This window comes from Chroicocephalus ridibundus, chromosome 12, assembly GCF_963924245.1.
Source record: "Chroicocephalus ridibundus chromosome 12, bChrRid1.1, whole genome shotgun sequence".
NCBI lineage: Eukaryota > Metazoa > Chordata > Aves > Charadriiformes > Laridae > Chroicocephalus > Chroicocephalus ridibundus.
In genome coordinates this window covers 9,664,578-9,685,265 of record NC_086295.1, presented here as the reverse complement: position 1 = coordinate 9,685,265, position 20,688 = coordinate 9,664,578, and the positions used below count along the sequence as shown (strand labels likewise).

Sequence of the window (20,688 nt, the reverse complement as noted above, 5' to 3'; positions counted from 1 at the left end):
TAGATGTTAACTACTTCTGCGTGGTTGTTTGTTTCAAAAGACCGTCTCCTGGAGACCAGGTAATACCCCTGAGAAGCAGGGAGACGGATCTGCTTTCCTAGAAGGCTCTTTTAGTGGTTTTGCTGTTATTTCTTTGCTTACAACCCAACATTTCTGAAGGTGTTTGGGATGTTTTCAATGGTAATTTCAAATTTTTTGCTTAGTTTTATCTCTGCCCACTATACACAGAAGGGCTTATTTGTAGACTTAGATGTACCTGGTGTGTTTTATCTCCTTCATTTTCAGTGTAAATATTAACACTCCATCTTTATTCAGTGGATGGCATCCAGCAGCAGTAATTGGTGTCAAACCTTCTGTTTCCTTTGATATACCTTCCTGCTTTGAAGATCAAGGCAATGCCCGATGAACATAAATTTGAAAGCTAGGAGATCTGAGGGTAAAATTTGTTTTTGGTTTAGCAGATTTAGCCATGGAGCTAAGCAATAAACAATGAGAGACATTCATCATTTCTCCTGCAAGTTGCAGCAAGATGTCACCTGTGCTCCTAAGATACAGATTTTCCCCCTTATTGATCTACTGCAATCATACATCTTTGGGAATCTTGTCAGGCTAAGAAAAACTTCTAGGTGTGAGCTGACTGTCCTTACATATTCAAAGCACTTTTCAGTTGGAAAGTACAAAAAAATGGGAGATGAAATATCTCCAGTGAGGTTTAGACAATGCTTCTCCTCTAAAGCATACCTTGTCCTGTTATCATCCACCATCCAACAAAAACCACCCAAGGAGCAGTTGTCTACAGAAAACTGGATCCAGCTGCTGCTGACAGGCATTATCACTGCGTTCAGTGGCACAGGGTCCATCCCAATGTATTTACAGTCTGGGATTTCAGATTACAGAAATCACCGTCTGTCTGTCTAGTAAGGTTTCCTATCTTGGCCATACTGAACCTCTAGCTTGGCAGCTTTTGTATTTTCCACTGTCAGTAATGAGACAGAAAGCTGAAGGAAAGACATTTATACCACCAAGAATGCCTCTAGAGAAGCTCTGTGTGGCAGGCAGCCTTTTCATTCTATTTCTGGCCTTTCCTCCTTCCTTTACTCTTCCAGATTCATTTCTCTTTAACAGGAAAAGCCAATGGGACAAATTTGGACTTGAGCAGGAACGATCCCTCTGCATTGAATGAGGTTCCAGCTGCTTAGGCAAGCGGTTACTGGAAAAATGTGCCCGTTGTCCCTGCTCAAGAGCACTGACCCAAAACCGCTCTGCTGAGTCTGTGGATAACTGCTGCTTGGAATGGAAGCAAGCAAGGGGAGAAGGCCTCCTGCTGTGGCACTGGTTTTCACGACTTGTTAAAAAACGTGCAACGTGGCCTTGTGCTGGTGAAAAGTTCTGGGCTGGCAACAAAAGAGCTGAGGTTGAACAGTCTCAAGCACAGAAAGGTCCCTAGCAGAGCGCAGGCTTGGACTTGCAGGAGGAAAAGGGGTGGGAAAGTTAAGCTTCGGGGGCCTGTTAGATTTTGTGGGTACTGCTGAAACATGCATAGTCCTAGACATGGAGATAGCTGTACCCCTCCTAGGTCTTGCTGCTGGCTTATCTGGCATATGTTGACTTGTTACAGGGGCTGGGAAAGACACGTCCAATATCACTACAGGCACATCCAGAGCTTCTGGGTTGGATGCCCCGTGTCTGCAGTAGGTCCTACAAAATGCATAGTTAAACCAAACGAAAAGCTTGCAGCCTAAAATTTGGAAATATGGGAAAAATATTTGGAGGCACAAAAGGGTGAAGTGACTGGCCTGAGAACAGGCCACATCGGTGGCAGAGACAGGTGAGGGAATCCGTGTGCTTCTGGTGCCACAGTCCTCACACGGGGTCCAACAGAGCTAATGACAGGAGCCTGGACAGGCCAGGTCTTACTAGTCAGGTATCCACAACAGAGCACCACAGACACTCCTTACACCCCTCATAAAGCTGATCGGGTTTAAGAATAGTTTCTCCATGCACACCTTTCAGACCATTTCCTCCAACAGCTTGCAAGAGAGAAGCTGTGTAGTTCCCATCCTCTTTGTTTCTGTATTTAATCTTTACATTTCACCTGTAGCAGCACACCATAAATTGTGAAATTCCCCATCAGGTACTTTTCTAGATGTCTTGCAAAGGGTATTGGATGGGCTCCTAATGACAGCGCTGGCTTGTAGTGCAAGTCTCAGTATGTATGGGCAGGATTCCAGAAAAAACTTCTCTTCCACTAAATTGACTGTTTCGGATAGATTTTTATTGAGTGAATCTCTGGACTGCTGCTATGGTTCCTTTGTGAAAGCTAAATAACCCAAGGACAGGCAGGGCAAGGTTTTGAATGAATTTAAAGCAGTTGCCTTGAAGTGATTAGTCTGATTGTACATACATGCTGATTATTACACATGCAAATGAGACAAGCAAGCTGATTATGCGGGTAAGTGTAGCCAGTTTGTGTGCAACTGCTGCTTCCTGAGGCAGGATGGATGTGCCATGCTTGCAAGCCATTAATCCCCACCTCCTCCAAAATCTGCCCCCTGCCAAAACTCAGCAGGCAACGTCCACCAGACGCCTTTCAGGAGACATCCACCTGCACTGGGCCTGATCCTGCTCGCTGGGTGAGAGTGGCCCCAGGGATTCTTCCTCTGTGTTAGCAAGGTCTGTGCTCATCCCTGGGGGATATGAGGGCGCCCGCAAAGAAGCCAGTCTGCTCAGAAATTTCCCGTCTCTCTCTCTCTCTCGTGCTTGTGGTAGCAGAAGTTTGTGGGCAGCAAAATTGTGCATGCCACCCCTCAAGACAGCACAGAGAGGGGTAAGTTTTAGGCAGCAGGGAATAACCCAACATTTAGGTTTGGTGATACTTATTGCTTCCTCATCTGCTCTTTGCACTGCTAAAGACCCTAACTAAGGTCAAGGCTTAAGACCGGAGACTTTCAAGGCCCTTAAAATCAATGAGAATTGGCTGTCCAAATCCCATAGAGGGCTCTAAAATCTCAGTGTAAGCACCAGAGCGCTATCTGCTCATGGCAACATGCCCTATACTTTTTCTGTCTTTATACTCGGTAATGAAGCTGATATAGCAAGGAGAAGGGGTGGTGTGTGGGAGAGAGTAGGAGGGTGTTTGAATATAGATTCAATATTCTTGGAAATACGATGAGGAAATTGTTATGTAATCAAGAAGTTCAATAATGGTTTTGTCTAATGTGCTTTTTTAGCTCTATCAAGGCCTGCAGAATAAACTTGGCATCAGGACCAGGTTTCATTCATATGCTCCATTTACTAAGGGATTTTTCCTGCAGCCCTCCTGCTTCCCCAAGCAAACAATGTATTTTGAGTCAGACTGTCCAGCTCCATCCTGCCATGCCTATGCCAGCCTCTGTCTCCCCAGGCTCTCAGAAACAGAGCGCACAGTGTATTTTGAGCAATATCCCACGTGCTGCACAGTACAGAAACAGATGGAGAGTTCCTCAATCTCCTCCCCACCTCTTTCTGCACGGGAATAACATCTCCTGCTCACGGCAGCTATACATGTCTATGGTATTTATTGTCAGGGACTTGTTTTAGGAAACTTCTGTTCACTAGAAAATGCCTATTTATTTATTGACTGAAAGGGTTTGCAGAACTTAGTCACTTCTGGTGTCACGATTCTGACCGCTGGGCTTGCAGGATGTTTTTTTCTAGAAAACACTAAGGCCATAAAGAAAGGTAACGCTTGCCTCTTGTATCAGGACAAGAAGCTGAGGTCAAACTTGGGGATAGGGCTGCAAGGACAATACAGAGAACCTTTAATCTGCTTTTTCACGTGGAAGGATGTTAAGATGCATTATAAGACCTTGAATCTCCAAAACACTCAGTCACACTGATTCCTGTGGAGTATAAACCCAAGCTTAGGAGTTTTTCCTTGTCTGGCACTTCACATGCCACTTCTGCATCCTGCCCCAAGGGGGTCCTTGAGACCCGTTTGCAGCAGGAGTTCTGTGCTCTGGAGGGGTAGGACCCTGCACACGCCTGCTCACCCCCGTCCCTGCGGCATCCCCAGTGACTGCATCCACAGCCTGTGGGAATGTGAACTCCTCTGCTCTTCTGTAAGCATTACTGTATAGTATAAAATCCATAAAAAGAAAATCAAGATAAAAACATTTATATTTTTCTTCGGAAATATATGACATCTTAATTTTGACATTGCCTGGAAAAGCCCAGTCTGAATGATGGTTAATTATTTGATTTCAGTTACAGCCGTAATAATTTTATCTGTTGAGAGGGTAAGTCTATTTGATTTAAAGGGGGATACAATACTTCTGATGATTATATGTCAATGCTTCGTTCGCCTACAGGCACCCAGAGAGCTGCAGCTACAACTGCTGCTGACTAAGCTACAGTGGGCAGAAAAGTAGCCTTCAGGCACGGCTGCCTGTAAATTCCTTAATGCTGTTAAGAACATGTTCAGTTGTCAGAGAGCTATCAAGCCCCATTAAATGATAAATGGTGTCAGTCTTCCTTCTGAGCAAAGCCCAGATGCAAATGGTGCGCTGGAGAAGAAAATGATAAATGAATGAAAATACTGAAAAGGCAAACTTCAAAGGCATACACTGCCTTTAGACATCAGCACAGTGACAGTGCTCAAGAGAGGATGAGAGGGGAGCATCTGTCCTATTTCTGCTGCTGCTAGCATGGGGAAAATAAAAAAGAGAAAACAAACGCATGGCACACAGAAGCTCAAGTTTCCCATTTTTCTCCCAGCCTTGCCTTCTGCCTGGGAAGACTGCAACCCAGCAAGGAGCGTTACTGCAAGATATACAGCCCTGACAGCGCCAGACAGACCCAAACTCCTCCCTGCACATCCATGCAGACACACTACTGCCATCTTCGAGCCGTGGCACCATCCTCTGCTCAGGCCTGGCACATCATCGTGCTCCCACCGATGGCTTCAGCCGTGCCAGCCCCTGCTCTCCCCAGCCCGACCTGGGGGTCTCCCTCCCTCCCGAGCATTCCTACCATCACTCTTCCCAGCCCTCTTGCCTGACCCACTACGTCTTCATCTTGCTCCCACATTCCCACCCTTTCTGCTGTGCAAAATGCTGGTCTTGGAGCACAGAAGTTGGCATGGCAGTGCGGTGTGGCACAGACTGGTCTTTCCCTGGAAGACAACTAAAGAAACAGATACTAATGGTGAAACCCCTGCCCGCCACCCACACGTCATCCCACCTGCTCTGCAACCCTCTGCACCACAGCACGTCTTTAGCTTTTATCAGGGTCAGGCTCCAGACCTCCTACCCGCACAAACCCTTCCCTCCAGGCACATTTCAGGTACCTCTCCTGTTTCCGCTTTCTACCTTGCATTCAAGTAGACAACGGCTTGTATTCAGAAAAATAAGAAAAAATAAAAAAAAAAAAGAATGCCTTAACCCTCAGCACTGGTGAACGCCTGGGAACTGCTCTTCAAGATGCTTTTGCGATTTTACTCTGCACCAGGGAGAGAAAATGCTCGTGATCGACTCCCACTGTCCCAAGCAGTCTGCTCAGCCTCAGACACTGTTTCCAGGAGATGCGGAGCTTAAAGTGTTGGTGTTTGCTGAGGTAGTTGTGGGAGGTTTGTTTTTTTTTTTTTTTAAAATGGTTACATTCAATCAGGAATGTGCCAAGATAGCATGAAATCAACTAAATGTAATTAAGCAAAAACTATTAGCTTGATTGCTAAACCAGTCTTCCTCTCATGAATATGCATGAGAATAATTGATATTAATTCTTTTCAAACCTGAGGCACATTAGTCCTGCATATTATAGTGTGGAATTTTTTGGGAGACTAAACCAGTTCCCCTGCCGTTTTCCTCACCAAAAGGTATAATTAGTTTTGCTGCAGGGAGATTTACCTAGTCATTGCTACCATACTGGGTTGCCACATAGCGAGGAAATGAGAACAGAGCTCAAGTGATGTTTTGTCTGTAAAAATGGTGACCTCTTTAACATTTTTTTCCAGAAATGCGTTAGGAGAAGTGGCAAATCCGGTTACCAGCATCAGTCACGCTAAGGACATTATGAAGAGATGGGGAAGCCTGCAGGAACAGTAAATCCCTGTGGACAGAAAGGCAGTGGCAATACCTTCTACCCGTTTCATACCTTTGGTGCTAGCATGGGCCTGTTACCCAAGTGCCTGAGTATTTCAGGAGGCTGTTCCTAAGGGCTGACTTTAATTTGTTGGGGCCACTGCACCTGGGCTCCTTCTGCAGGTCACGGGACGATTCTCTGGTGTGGTTCGGAGTTGTTTTTTTTTTTCCCCCATTCACGTTTGGAAAAAGGGCTCAAACTTTATGCTGAGGCACTTTTCTGCCTCACAGGCTGGGGGAGATATACTCCTGCAGGGAGCCGAGTCCTCCTGTACCATGGGTGCAGCCTTTGCCCGGGCTGCAGAGCCCCAGCGTTTGCCCATACACTTACAGCCTGGTGTCGGAGGAGCTTTGGTGGCATATTTTGCACCCAGGAGAAAGCCTTGTGCTCACACAAGGGATCGCAGCTATTAATTGCTTATTCCTTGCAAGTAGCGTGTAAAGAAACAGAATATGAGCACCCCTCTTTTTGCAAAAGAGACATACGAAGCCCACAGGTGGTGGGAAACATCTCTGCAAGCTCTCAGCACCTTCCTCATTCTTAGTCCTTTATTCTGCTAAAACCTCTTGTTTTCCTGGTCAGCTTCTCTGCTCTCCATCACATCGGCGCTTATCTTTGTGTTGGGCAGGCAGACCTTCTATCAGACAGAAGGGCTTTGATGCAGGGACACGTCCACACGTGGGTCCACCCCTCCCAACCCCAGGGGTTTTCTCTAACTACAGCGGAGCACCGAGCCCCAGGGAAGGGATTTGGCACAAAGCGAATGAAGCGTTTTAATCTTAAACACAGATGGTTCTTCCCTTTGTAAGCACTAAACGCTGGATTAGATATCACATATTTAATGAATGGCAACTACTGTATACAAACTGCGTATAAAAGCAGCTAAAAGCTAATCCTTGGCAATTAAGCATTCATTTTAGTATGAGGCCTTAGCAAGGGGTAAGTAGGGATGGTAGATATGGAATCTGTTAGAACACAAAAGAAAAGGCAGCTATACATCAGCATTTCAAGAAGAGAATTTGATCTCAGCTCAGTAAGACAATTTTGATGCATTCTCGTTATAAATATAGAGGATGAAACTGAAGCGTGGAGACACATACTTGCTTTTTTTTTCCTTTTGGCAGATTTTTTTTTGTTTATTTTTATTTCTAAAAATCTCTATTGAACTCAGAAAAAGCTCCAACTCTTTGATGCGTCGGCTGGCAATCTGGGAATGCTCATTCCCATGCTCACCGACCTCTCGACATTGACACAACAGTAAGCCTTTCCAAACCACAACGAAATAAACACCTACTCCGGATAGCCCTGGGCTTTCTGAGAGCTCTCAAATCCCCTTTGATAGCCTTTCCTATGTCCCTGCATCCCAGCTGGCTCACAACAGACACCGCACAGGCAGGCCAGCAATAAGATGCACATCACACAGTGCAGTCCCTTCCTCCTCTCAGCCCCTCCCCAGCACCGACCCCCGAGATCGCCCCGCTACTGTCACCCTCCCGGGGTGGTCACCGGCAGCAGAGACTCCTTTATGCTACCGCGCTACCCAAGAAGTACATTTACGACAAGAACTTACTTTTTCTTTACCGCACATTTTTCAATGCTCAGGGGACTGCAGAAAACCAGAGCCGAACAGAAAGAAGAAACAAAAAAGGAAACAAAAAAAAAAAAAGAAAAAAAAAAGGTACACTGTCCATTTGGACAGGGAGCAGAGCTAGTTTTTATACTGTTCCTTGGGGTTTTTGGTTGGCTTTTTTTTTAGTGGCTGTTTTACTGATTTTTTTGCCCTTTACCCTAATGAAAGTCACCTGAAACTGTTTGAAAAATGCAGGTGTACTGCCTTTTAGTGAATGGTTATTGAAGAGAAGGGAGGAGGCAAGATTTCCTGTAAATGGCAGCTGAAGAGCGCCAGGTGGCACATCGCATTTTAACCCATGTGCAGAATAGCAAAGACCAGCATTGAAGATTAAGGGAAATGACACACTTCACCGGGTTTCAGTGCATTTTTCATTTCCCTTTTTTTTTTTGTTTAGGGTTTCTAAGTTAATATAGGATGATACCACGCTATATACTGGCTGGCAGAAATTAATCTTGTCATGAATGTACTTCTTTGAAAGGCTGAGCCTTCCTAAGCTTTTAATTTGAGCTGATTTGACTGTCTCATTATCATAGCAGCAGATTTTGGAATAGCAAAGTTGAACCTTACTTGAACTTGTTGGCTACATTAGTACTGTTTTTCTTTCTCCTCCCCACCTCCATCCATGAATAATAATACCCAGTATCGCTTTTTTTTTTTTATCCTACCGAGGCTCCTAGTAACTGTTTGCTAAACAAACACACGCTAACATGGCGCGTTGGGGGAGAAGCATATTAAAGAGCCTGAGTTTTGTTTGCCAAAGATAGAACTTGTCATTCCAGGGAAACGCGCGGTTTGATGTCCTGGGAAACTCGGGATTTTCTGTCAGGCACGTGGTCCCGTTATCTCGCACATCGAGCAGACTGTGAGCACGACAGCTTTGGGGTTTGCAAAACACATACCGCACGTGGACTGGGGCCAGGTCACTTCTTTTTTGTGGTTCTGCTCTGAAATCTCACTGCAGTTCAGCTGAACCGTCCTTGCCCGGGCCCACTGTTTTCCTCTCGGAGCCTGGCTCTGCCCGACTCATCCTGCCGTGGCTCCCGAGTCACTGCGGGGAAGCAGCTCTAGCATCGTTTGGCCCTTTCAGAAAGTAGCCCGTCCCTCTAAACACACACGGGCTGTGACACGTCTCACTCCCGAGTGCCATGGTCCCTGCAGCGGAGCCATCCATCCCTTCCATCTGCAAGAACTTTCTTCGGAAAGAGAGAGCGGGTCTGCAGAGGCCGTGCCCCGGGGACAGACCGTGCAATCCAGTGCAAGGTCAGACAAAAGCCACCCTCTGGGTTCCTTTAGCTGCTGGATAAAGCTCTGTCTCCGATCAGCTTGCATTATCCCTAACGAGCTCTGGCAGACGCCTCAGCTCTCTGCTCTTCCATCAGGACGAACCGGTAAGACCCACTTTCCCAAGGGCAGCGCTTAACCCTTTCCACATACACTGGCTTGCCCATGGGGAAGCCCAGGGAGCAACTGGGTCCTGAACAAGGCACACAAATCGCTCACGCTACCGCAAAATGCTGATCCGGGGGATTTACCCTCTGTCCTCCCAGCTGGAAGAGGCGATCCTGGGGTCTCCTGGTGCTCCGCATGTCTGCAGGAATGGGCACCTATTTCTGTGCTGCCATTTGGCCTCATCGCGAGTCCAGCACAAAAAGCCAAAAATCCCTCCACAGTGCAAGATTTGCAAAAGTTCACAGCTCCTCTGCAGGTATTAAAATGTGGCTTTTTAAGGCACACAACATCCAGCATCTCTCATTGACAGCGCTTGCGACAATCGTCTGCTGCCTGATGCGAGCTGCTGGACCTGGTCTGGCGAGAAGCTGCTCAGCGCATTTGGGAAGGAGACACAGAGGAAGCCCAGCACAGGCAGAAACCCACTGCCGAGTGGGAAAAAACAAATCCAGTCTAAACTGGGAGTCATTTAAAGAAGGCAAATCACTGAGGGGAAAAAACCCTCAGCATGCCAGGGAAAAAAGTTTATAGGAATTATCTGGGGATCTAGGAATAACCTTGCAATGGTTGAAATCTGGCATAGACAGATGTGAATGAAAGTCGCCGGCAGCTGAGGGCTCTCCGTGCGTTATGGGGAATGAGCTGGCAATTCCTAAGGCAGTCCCAAACGGCCAGGCTCATCAGAGGAGCTAATATTGGCTTATTATTTTCTTTTCTTTCTTAGGGAGGAAAAAACATTCTAAGGGATACTGGAGCCGTGTGTCCCAATTAACCCGCTGCAGGTAGGGTCAAACTGCTCTCTCCTGCATCCCCTTCAGAGGGCACAAAGCGTGTCTGTTCCCATGGCCACTCTCCCCTGGGAAAGACAGAGGAAGGAAGAAAGGTGCCGCTCTATTTATGAGATAGTCCTGCTTCGTGGCGCTGCCCTTCCTGCAGCCTGGCTGAACGGTCTTTTTTTTTTTTTTTCGCTCTCTCTCATTTCTCTGTCAATTGATTGCTCGCTGCCAGAGGGTATTATTGGCTTCAAAAGCTTCATTTTCTGGTTCCTGAACCGCTCGTCTTCTCCTGGCTCATTGCTGCTACTGGAGGTCAGATCTGAGTCTACGAGTCATTAGGCTGTTTTGGGTTTGACCTTGAGAGTTTCCTTTGCTCACCCCATCGCATGAAAAGCCCCTTTGATCGTCTCAGACATACACTTTAAAAAAACCCAACAATCCAATGGCGAGAGATGACTTGATTATTTCAGTGATAGGTAGAAATAAGCTGGAACCAAAATATTCCCAGCTGGGTTTAAAGAATCCCCATGCCTGGGGGCATTGCTGCTCACTGCGGAGCTGTGGCTGTGGCCCCGGCATCCCTGCACACTCCAAAATCTTGCCTTCAGTTCTGTAAACCAGCAGCAATCGTGCTCTGGTCACAACTTTTGCTGTGGATGAATTCATGGGTTGCAAGATGCAGTTGTGTAATTTGCATGAAAACTACAGCCTGTTCCTGAAGGGTTTCTGCCTGGGTTGGGAATTCCCAAACTGTGACTTTCGGTGAGCGGCCACTGAAAAAACAAGGGAAAAAACCGAAGTGGCAGATCCTGAGCTGCTGCACTGCGCTGTTCAACTTCACCCTGCCCAGCTGGGTAACCATGGAGAAGACGTTGCAGTGGTAAAATTGCTTTACAGAAAACAATTATTTTCTTAATTTAACACCTTATATATTGTTCCCTGCAATATTCCAGAGAATTTGCTTGTTCTCTGCAGTTTTGCTAGCAAGGTCTCATGAGATTCAAATCTTTGACGTGAGATTTCTACTATCTTCTGGGCAGAAATATCTCTATCAGACTATTGAGTAATCAGTGGACTTGTTTGGGAAACGGTTCCTTAGAACCTAAGATCATCAGGGCAAGGAGCAGAGACTTTCCCTGGGCAGGCAGGGAGATGGGCATGGGCTCTCCTTATTTCTGGGGTGAACAAGCCGGACGTGGAGCCGCTAGTACTGCGGCTAAGCTTGACTGAAGACGTGTGGTTTGGGTCTGTCGGTGGGTTAACTCATTTCCTCTAAGGCTTTGTACCTTTGCAGAAAGAATAAATAATGCTCAGTTCTGGACGGCCTCATCCTGTGCTGCTGCGAGTGTGCCAGCCCAGGCTCGCAGCCAGAAGCTGTTAACAGGAACCCCAGACAAGCCAGGCCTGTGCTGACCGTGTCCCCGTCCCCACGGAAGACGTAGGTGAGATACACACGCTGTGGACATCAGCCTCCCCAGTTTAGGACCAGAGGTTACAGGTGCCAACTCCGGAAAAACACTGAGCAGGAACTAAAGCAAGGAGAGAGGTTGTCCACGCGTGGGACACAGCCAGGGACGGCCGGCGTGAGAAGGTGTTCTGAGGAAGGGCTGACTTCTTCAGAATCGTTCTCATTTATCAGCTTTTTCTGGGAAGATTTTGAAACTCTTCACTTACTGAACGTGCAATTCAAGGCAAAAAAATAACAACAGTTCAGGGTTAAAGAGGTCAAAAGGAAAAGTTTTGATAAAAATAACACAAATTTAAAATGACAATATAATGGAAACATGAAAATAATTAAAAAGTAGCTTTGTTTCACGTGCTTCTATAATGCAAGCAGCTTCTGCGTGTTTTGCAGTGCTCATGTGGTGAGTCCCCACTCATCATCTATTTATCTCCATGTACAGTGACGTGTCTGGAGGAGAGACGCAGTTCCAGGATCCTGCTCCTGACCCGGCTGAGCTCGGTGCCAGAAATCCCTCGCTTTGGTAGGGCACTGTTTCACCAAGGGTCTTTCCTTCCATCCTATTTGCCGAAATACAATACAGGGTGGAGGGACAAAGCCTTTTTGTTACCAAAAAGGATGCAAACTCTGGGACCTGCACTTGCCACCCGAGTGCCCTGCTGCCCTGCTCTCGCCACCAGCCCCGCGAAGGGAGGCTTGAAATCTTCCCATTTATAGTCTGGCTTTGGGGAAGTTGGATGCCAAACCAGACAAAAATGGGGCATTCTGGCTGAAACCCTGCTCTTGGAAATGTGAAGAGCTACTCAGGCTGTATTAAAGCTGCATGTAAGAGATGACACTATTGGAAACCAAATAAAAAATCACGAATACTTTGTCAGCAGGGCAGGAGGGGAAGGCATGGCTCATATTTAAAGATGTCTTTATCAAATCCAGCCCCATCTACACCTCTAGATTTTGCTCCAAAATCCAGTTAAATCCCTAAGCTAACAAAGACCCCAGTTACCAAAGGGAGAGATAATGAAGATACAAAGGAAGACTATTAGCTGGCAAAGCCATGCTCCTGGGTTATTTCACCGCTCCATGGGGGAGCACTGAAATGCTGACAGTTTACCTTTCAAACCTCTCGAAGAAAACAACTCTTGAAAATTGCTAAAATATTATTAACACACACAGCAACATAGCAGCAGGGTCGTTTTGTCAAAGTGACAGCAAAGGCCGGGTGCGTCTCCCCGCGCTGCCAGCAGCAGCGTCTGACGGCCAGGCCGGGGGGGGTTTGCTCCGTGCAGGATGCGGGATCCCCCTCCCTGCGCCGCCACATTCCCGTGGGTGGGAGATGGTCAGCCTCGCTCATACACCGAGCATGCTACCATTGCAACCTGAGCAAAACTCACTTAAACAGAGGATTTTCGAAGACTGTAGTATGTGATGTAATGGACCTCCACACCTCAGTTCTGTCTTTTGCAAAACCTCCTCTCTCTGCACCAAAAAATAATTCCCAAATAAATGAGTTTGAGACTAGTGTGGGACCATGCTTAGTCCCTGTGAAAGGCAGCCTGGAAGGAGGGGTTTGGAGTGCCTTTTGCAGGGCTCACTCACCTCTTCCAAGACTTCTCCTTCCAGGGTTAGATGCTCAGAGGAATCCAGGTTGGACCCTGTATCCCCCTCCAAAGTTGCTGTTTTCAGACAGCAATTGCAGCCAATCTCCCTCTATGTGAAGATCGTGAAAAATGTAGAAGAAATGGGAAATTTGGAGGGAACTATACAGTTACTCAAATGAAAATGTCAAGTATTATTTTTAAAGAAAATTCTATTGAAGAAAAAAATAACATTCATCAACTCCCTGCATTTGCAGCGCGGTGTCTGCTGCTTTGAAATCAGGCTCTAGCTGAAGTTATTTTGGGGAATTTAAGCCAGACTCTTGCTGTCACCATCTCAATGTTCTTGGCTTTGTTGCTGTTTCTCTGTTTTATTATTCTGAAGGAAATAAGTCTATTAGTGTTCTTTTTTTGGCAGAGGAACGGCTGTGTGAGCACCGAGTGGACGGACTCCAGGTGGCACAGTGGCTCAATGCACGAGTCCCTTCTGCTACAGTCAGGTGCAATGTCACAGGGATTTCCCTCCCGCAGCACAGGGGTTTGATGGGCTCGCAGGGTGCATCCCCGCATTAAGCACCTGAGCTGAGCTCCGGTCCTGTGGCCAAATCCTGCCAAACGGGTTGCGGAGCCTGGATGTGACTCTGGGGCCAGGGGGAAGGGGTGCACAGGAGCGGGCGCCTGCGTGCACATCCCGGCTGGCCCTGGTCTGCCCCATCCCCGCCTCCACGAGGGTCTGCGGCACGAGACCTGGACTTCACCAAAAAAACCCCAACCCTCGTTATGCTGCCAAAGTTAAAATCCTCCGTAAGGGTCACTCCGTGTATGTGCACAGTGTCAGCGAGCCTTTCCCCTGCCTCCACGCGCAGCGGGCACCGCTGCTCTCTGGGCACAGATGTGCCTGGTGTAAACAGAGCCCAGCAGCAGATGTGACCATCCCGAGCAGAGGCTATGAACCGACCTGGCTTCGAAGAGCTGTTCTTAAGATCACCTGGTAATAGCCCAACAGGGAGCCAGGCAGATCTCCTCCCTCTCCATCGCTTTCCTTTAAGAGTTTATTAGTTGCCTGCTGTTATAGTAAAGACTGGTGCTGTTACAGGCTCTTGCCTCTGAGCGCTTCTTAATTGCCCCCTGAAAACCCCACACCCAACAGGTACCCAGATAATTTACCAGCCACGTTTTGATGCCTATATTTAAAAGGGTGACCCTAGTTTGAGAAAGCATTTTTTTTTGGGCCAATCTGTAATTTGAAACGGCTGAAACATATTTTTAAGTAACCCTGTAAAATAACGTGCTGCCAAGCAAGAGCTTTGGGTTAAATTATACCCCCACAGAAATCACAGCATGTAAAGGCGGCTGCTGGAAGTTGACAGAGCCTTAATTATGGCAGCCCCAGTGGGCGATATTGCAGCAGTACAATCAAGCCTCGGAAAACCTGTGCTTTAAGGTCACCGGTTAATCCTGTGTGCCTTGTGCACGTCCTGCTTTGGAGCTGTGCTGCCGGCGTGGGTCGCGAGCCCTGAACCGCGTTTTCAAGGGAAACGGCTTCAGAATAGCCAAGCGCGTCTGCTTGCTGGGGAAGGTTTCTGAGCTTTGTCTTTTCCTAGTTCAGGCTGCTCCAAAAAATAAACACAGAAACTGCTCTGCACAGTGTTTCTTGACACAAAGCCACCGCTCTGCTGTGTTGCTTTGCGACAGCGGCACCATAAAATATATGTGCCTTGTGCTGCTCTGTTCTGACATCCCCAGCTTGTGACTTAAAAGTCAACATATTCCCCCTCCTCAGCCCTCTCCCACATCAGCTCCTGTGGAGCCACGAGTATAAAAACACTAAACCTTGTTGCTAATGGCCTAAGCAAATGATTTAATCACAATGATGTAAAAGGAGTGAAGAGCCTGTAGGATGGAAAAAATGCTGGATAGACAGTCAGACTAATGAGGTAATGTGTAAACCCAGGCATTTTCTAACAGACGGGACGTGGCAGAGCTGACATGTATATTGAAAGGGACATAAAAACATAGGCAAAACAATAGCCTGGGTTGGCCATAGCTGGATTTACGCAGTGGAAACGTTTTTTCCTCTGAAGGCAAAGGCAAGCAGCACAGAAGGCTCTATGCTTGGTAGCACTGTCACAACATCGCGACTGGAGATGCAAAATGCCCATACCCTGTGGTGCGAGGCTGTCTCATCGGCACTCATGCAACAAGTTTCCCAGGGGTCTGTGAGAGAAGCCAACATCGCTGTACCCACAAGGAAGGGGCAGCCCAGGCAATTTGTTAGACATCTCTGTTGGGGAGAGTGCGGGTGCCATCACCAAAGCAGCAGGCTTGGTGCACAGGAGCCAGTCTGCATTGCTCCTCCTGGCTGCTACTTGCAAGGTATCTCCAACAGCCAACTCAGCTGCTCCACAAGCTGAGAGTCTCCCTGTGCCATCCGTGCAAAGCAAAAGGTGCCCCTAATTCACACCTCCGGCAGCCACGGGGTGACATCTGTGTGCAGACAAGCTCCCCATTCCCACCACGGTGGAGTTCGGGTGGCATGAATAAGCGAGCGCCCGGCGATGCCTATGGGCACGGTGGTTCCACGCCGGTCCCGAGGCTGGGATGAGACAGCTGCTTCCTGAGCCAGGCCGGGCGCCGTTCAGCGAGAGAGCCAAGTGACACAGCTCCTGGGGCTGCCAAACATATGGTGTGCTCCACGTGCGAGCACTGTACACGCTGCTTAAAAACACCAGCTGCTCGAGGTGAGAGCACGAGTGGTGGGGAGGAGAGGACAGCGCAGGGACACAAGCACGTGTGCCCAGTTTCACGATGGGATGGCTAATGGGGAAAGTCTGTATTTTTGCCTGCCTGCTCTTACTGGAGAAACCTCTTGGAAATTCCCGGTGGTATGTGCAGAAAACCATGAAGCAAAAAACCCGAGTCATCTGTTTCAAACTGTCATAGCAGCTTCCCCTGTCAATCTGCATGACCCACTCAATTCTTATCCATTTTCTCCATTTTGGGGGAGTTGTGAAAAATAAATACAATCATTCCAGTTGATTGGTTGTAATGTGTGCTTGAACTGCAGCTATTTGGCCAAATTCTCCTATGGCTGCACCACAATTTGGGCTTTATGTATTTATATCCAGGCAATAACACCAGACACGATCAGAGAACCTGGTCTGACTGCATCGCTTCTCTGCCCTGGACAGATTTATCACAGTTCAGTGCTCTGCAGTAGCTTAGCCAGGGCTAAAAAAAAATAAGAATTTAGTTATTAATGTCATTTTCCATTGAGATAGTGCATGAAATCAATCTATCATGCTAAATCTACAAGTTCCAAACTGTATACCTAAGGTATATTAAGGGATTTGGAAAGATTAAGAATAGCTCCTAAGCGTCTGTGTGTGTGTATAAGGACTGATTGTTTTATCTATGAATTACCTGCTGCTGTGCAGAAAAGGCAAAGATAAGGAAACCAGCCTGAATCGGCCTTGTTGGGAACAGCATTAGCGGGATTATTTGCTCGCAGCTGAGCTCTGCCTCTGCTTCTCCGGGCCATGTGAAAGTATCGCAGAGGGGTGCTGCTCTCCAGACCCAGGGGAGTCGGAGAAATACCTGCTGCCCCTAAACCAGCTGGCGTTTCTCCGTGCGCTCAGCATTGTGCCCCTCAGGTCAGTGCCCATGGGATGTCCCCGCACCGTGGCCGGAGCCGGGCTGCGTTCCTGCAGTGCTCCCACGCCGCAGACCTGCCCCAGAGCCCTGCTCCCTGCCCTGCTGCTGATGTCCCCTGGCAATCACGGTGTTCCTGACCCCTCTGTCAACTGCCACCTCCTCTAATAACTCATCGAAACACTGATCAACTCTGCATTTAAAAAAAAATACATTAAAAAAGGCAGCATTGAAATGCTGTGGTGATTAGAGCCAACGGCACAACTCCTTCAGTCTGGGGCTGCCAGGGAGTTTCGGTGCAGGGGAAGAGCCCCCCTGCGCGCATCAGCTCCACGGGCACGGCAGCTCCTGAGCGGGATGGGCGGCTGGACCGTGGCATGGGGCTGCAGAGCCACGGGAGGCTCTTGGTGTGCAGAGCCCACTGGGGTCGCCGAGCCGAGCCTGCGTGGACGAGCAGGGGGGTTTCCCGAGTGGCAGTTCTTTTAAGAGCAATTGGGACAGCCCGAGTGAGAGGTCAGGACTGGGCGCTTCTAAAAAATCCGTCTTGTTTTCAGCACAGCTCGCTCCTCCAGGATAACTACCAGGGTTTGCAGCTCTTCCCGATTAGCGACAAAGCGTCAGACTCAGCCTGGCTCCACTCCCGAAGGACCAGCAGGGCTCTGGCTCTCGTAGGCAGTAGCCCAGGAGTCTTGTCTCTGCTCCTAGTAAGACATGCTGATGAATTAGCCATTCACACACGAACGCAACCTGGCTCTCGCCTTGTGACTTGCTGGATCTCGTAATTCCGGCAGGAAGGCAGACGTCTGTTGGGCAGCTGCGCTCAGCGGTACCGTGTGAGCCCGGGCAGGCCAGCTTCGCCGGGGCTCACCTGGCTGAAGGCACCTGGGCTTTAGTCCCGGGATTAGTGTCAGGGGAAGCGCTTACAAGGAAAGACCGTTCCACGGGACGGCAAATACATGACTCGCACTCTCAGTGGCACGCCTCAGGCGAAACATGCGTTGTTCCAAAGTGGTTACCTGGGCTGGTCCAGCAAACCTACGTAAGGAAGGATACCTTTCCCCAAAACACTCATTGCGTGCGTAACTGCGCAGTTTATAAAAAGCATCCTCTGAAAAGATTTTCCTACTGGGTAAAGGCCCATTATGAGGACTTCCTGGCTTACGTGGCTGTATATAGCAGCGGTAATCCTATTATGTTTATCTTAAACTGTCCTCCACCGAACAGCGAAACGAACTTTACAGAACACTAGAAGCTTAATTAAGCCCCCAAGCCTGCTGTGAGCAGCACAATTCTGCCTCTCTGCAGCCGCACGGTCGTGTTATCACAAAACCCACAAACAGCACATCTGTACCATACACACACCGAAGGCTGCTTCCCTGTCTTCATTCAGCTTGTTCTCAGTAAATTCAAGGGAAGTTCTTTGTAGCAAGAGTTGTCCTACTAATTCTTTATCACCAAGAACCCAAATCCACAACCCTGTAAGTACGGCGATAACTCTGCTGTTGCAAATACCTGTGCTGAGGCTGAAGACCAGTTGCTCGTGCACTTCTGTATTCTCATCGCACAGCTGTGAGGACAAATAAAAACGGTGCTGATCAGCCAGGCCCTGAGCCTGGCCTTTCTGGAGGGGCTTTGCAAGTCTCTGAAGAAGAAATATTATACCTACAGCTGGCGAAAAACACCTGGGTTGCAGCAGTCCCGGTGCCTCTATGGAGCGTTTTTGCTGAACATCAGCGTGAACCTTCGGAGCACCCACCCAGACAGGAGAGCTCAACAGCTGTGTCAGGCTGCACCATGGGTGTCAAGGCAGATTTGAATGGCCTAGACATTTTGTTTCAGCTGCATAAGGCTGGATGACAACATTCATGTTTCTCCCCTAACACTTTTTCACACTATTCACACTTGACAGTCTTTGAATTGCTCCAGAAAAAGCTGAATGTCAATGAAACTCCTGGGCAGAAACCAAAGGGAAGAGCAAGAGCGTACAAGCTGCAGCCGGAAAGGGCTGTATTGCTACCTGATATCTTAAATGTTGCTTTAAAAACCATAACAGAACTCCCAGTCCTGCAAACAGCACATCCCTGACCTGACCCAAGGATGTCACAGCTCACTCACAGCATAGCAAGAGGTGCTGGTATCACCCTGTGCGTGGCCAGTGTGGCTTCACTGCTAACCATCGCTAAACACAGATTCCAGTGACCTTTTCAGACCTTCCTCGTGCCTTTTCCTAATGGAGGGCACCTCTGAGGTTTAGCTTTAGAAATTAATATCTCCAAATTCTTCCTTTTTTTGTGTAACAGACTGAGACAGGCTAAATATTTTGTGTTCTTGTCTCGCCTGCCTGGTAACCCAGATACTATTAGTGAAGCACAACTGGGTCATGTGAATTAATATTAGCATCTGCGTTAGCTGCTTTATTTACATCACTGTAGCTGTCAAAAGTTGTAGGTAGCTTAAAAGTAATATGGTTTATTCATTTTGACACTAGCAGCAAAAAAACTAGATGAAGGAAGGCTGGTTCTTCAGGACCAAGAGGCCAGGCGGAGCCCGTGGCAAGCACAGGGCCAAGGGGGGCAAATGCCCAGTGAATGGTCTGGTCAGTGCTGGGTGAGGACAGCAGCTTGTCCCTTCACATGGGCCAGCAAAAGACTTGGCCAGCAACACAGCCTAGCAACGTCCACTGGTTTTCTGTGCTGCCCAAAACCAGACTAAGTGTTGTTGAGGTAACAGGATGGAAGGATCCTGATTTTCCAAAGGTCCCTGCTCCAGGCGAGTCCCATCAGCACCATTCTGGCTGCTGGATGCAAACAGACGGAATGCGTGTGTCCTTATGGCTAAGCAACAGGGATAGAGGTCGATACTGATTGTTACAAAGGAAACTCTCATGTTTCCTAAGCTAACTTCATGTATTCTGGGTGGAGATCTCTGTTGCTTCAAGATGTGGACCTGGCAGGTCTTCATCAAGGTTCAAGATGAAACTTTTCTTGATGGCTGGTCCACGGCTCTGGTTGCTGCAAACTTCCCCACATGGTGCTGCTGTCACATCAAGGCTAAGCAGCACAGGCCCTGCTATTCCCGGCTCCTGCTGTGGTGTGTGCCCGTAGTGGGGAAGGGGGAAACTGCCCTGCAGCCCCCAAGGCACCCCCCACCACCGATGTCCTGCCCTGTGAGCTCGGGTCCTCCCTTAGCATCTCACTATGCTTCAGCAGGGCTCTGCCAGGGCCAGGGCTGGGTTTGAGGCATCAGGTAGAAGAGGTTAATTTCTAAAAGCTCTGATCACTGTTTCAATATAATTAAGGAATTAATTAACTTTCCAGATCAGTAATTATGGAAGCTTCAACCATATGAAGTAGTGCCTCTTTCCGTAGGTCCCTGCGGTTCCCAGGGTGGTCAGTGTGTACCTGAGACCTGCAGGTCCTGCGTGGGGTGGAGGGAGGTGGGCTGTGGGGTCGGTGTTCGGAAGGGGACTGGTGTGAGTGCAGCCAGACTGGCATCTGGGAACAACAACATTATTATTATTTTTAGCCAAAGTCCAGAAGATGCCATGAAGCGCAGGGTCAGTTACACCTCTCTCCACTGATGGCTGCAGCCAGAAGCTCTCCGACACGCAGGCGCTCAACCACCTCTCTGTGAATGGATTCAAGATCCAGGGCTTTGTCTCCACCTTAGAGCCTACTGCTGTGAGAAACTGTCAGCTGGTGCATCTCCTGGTGGTTTCATTCCTGATAGGTAGCCACTACCATCCTGAGGAGATGCTGTGTCCCTGCTGCGTTCTAACCCCTTTCCAAAATTCCCCCGTGACCACGAGCCAACTGTCCAGTAAACAAAGCCGAGGCTCTGCTTACGAGCAATGCTTGTACAAGCATTTGTTTACATAGGAACGGAGGTAATACAAATTTCTGATTAATAGAAATCTCAGCAAGGTGGTATTTAAGTAACTGCTGGCCGGGTGCTTTTTATCGGCAGAATTCTTAGAAATGCTTTTTCTTATGAGTAGAAATC

At 48.2% G+C, this 20,688-nt stretch overlaps 1 protein-coding gene across 1 annotated transcript in view; it reads right to left on the bottom strand.

Moving 5' to 3' along the window:
• The window catches only part of KCNB1 (potassium voltage-gated channel subfamily B member 1), a 130,045-nt gene that overhangs the window by 9,292 nt on the left and 100,065 nt on the right, over positions 1 to 20,688 (bottom strand). The window lies entirely within an intron of this gene.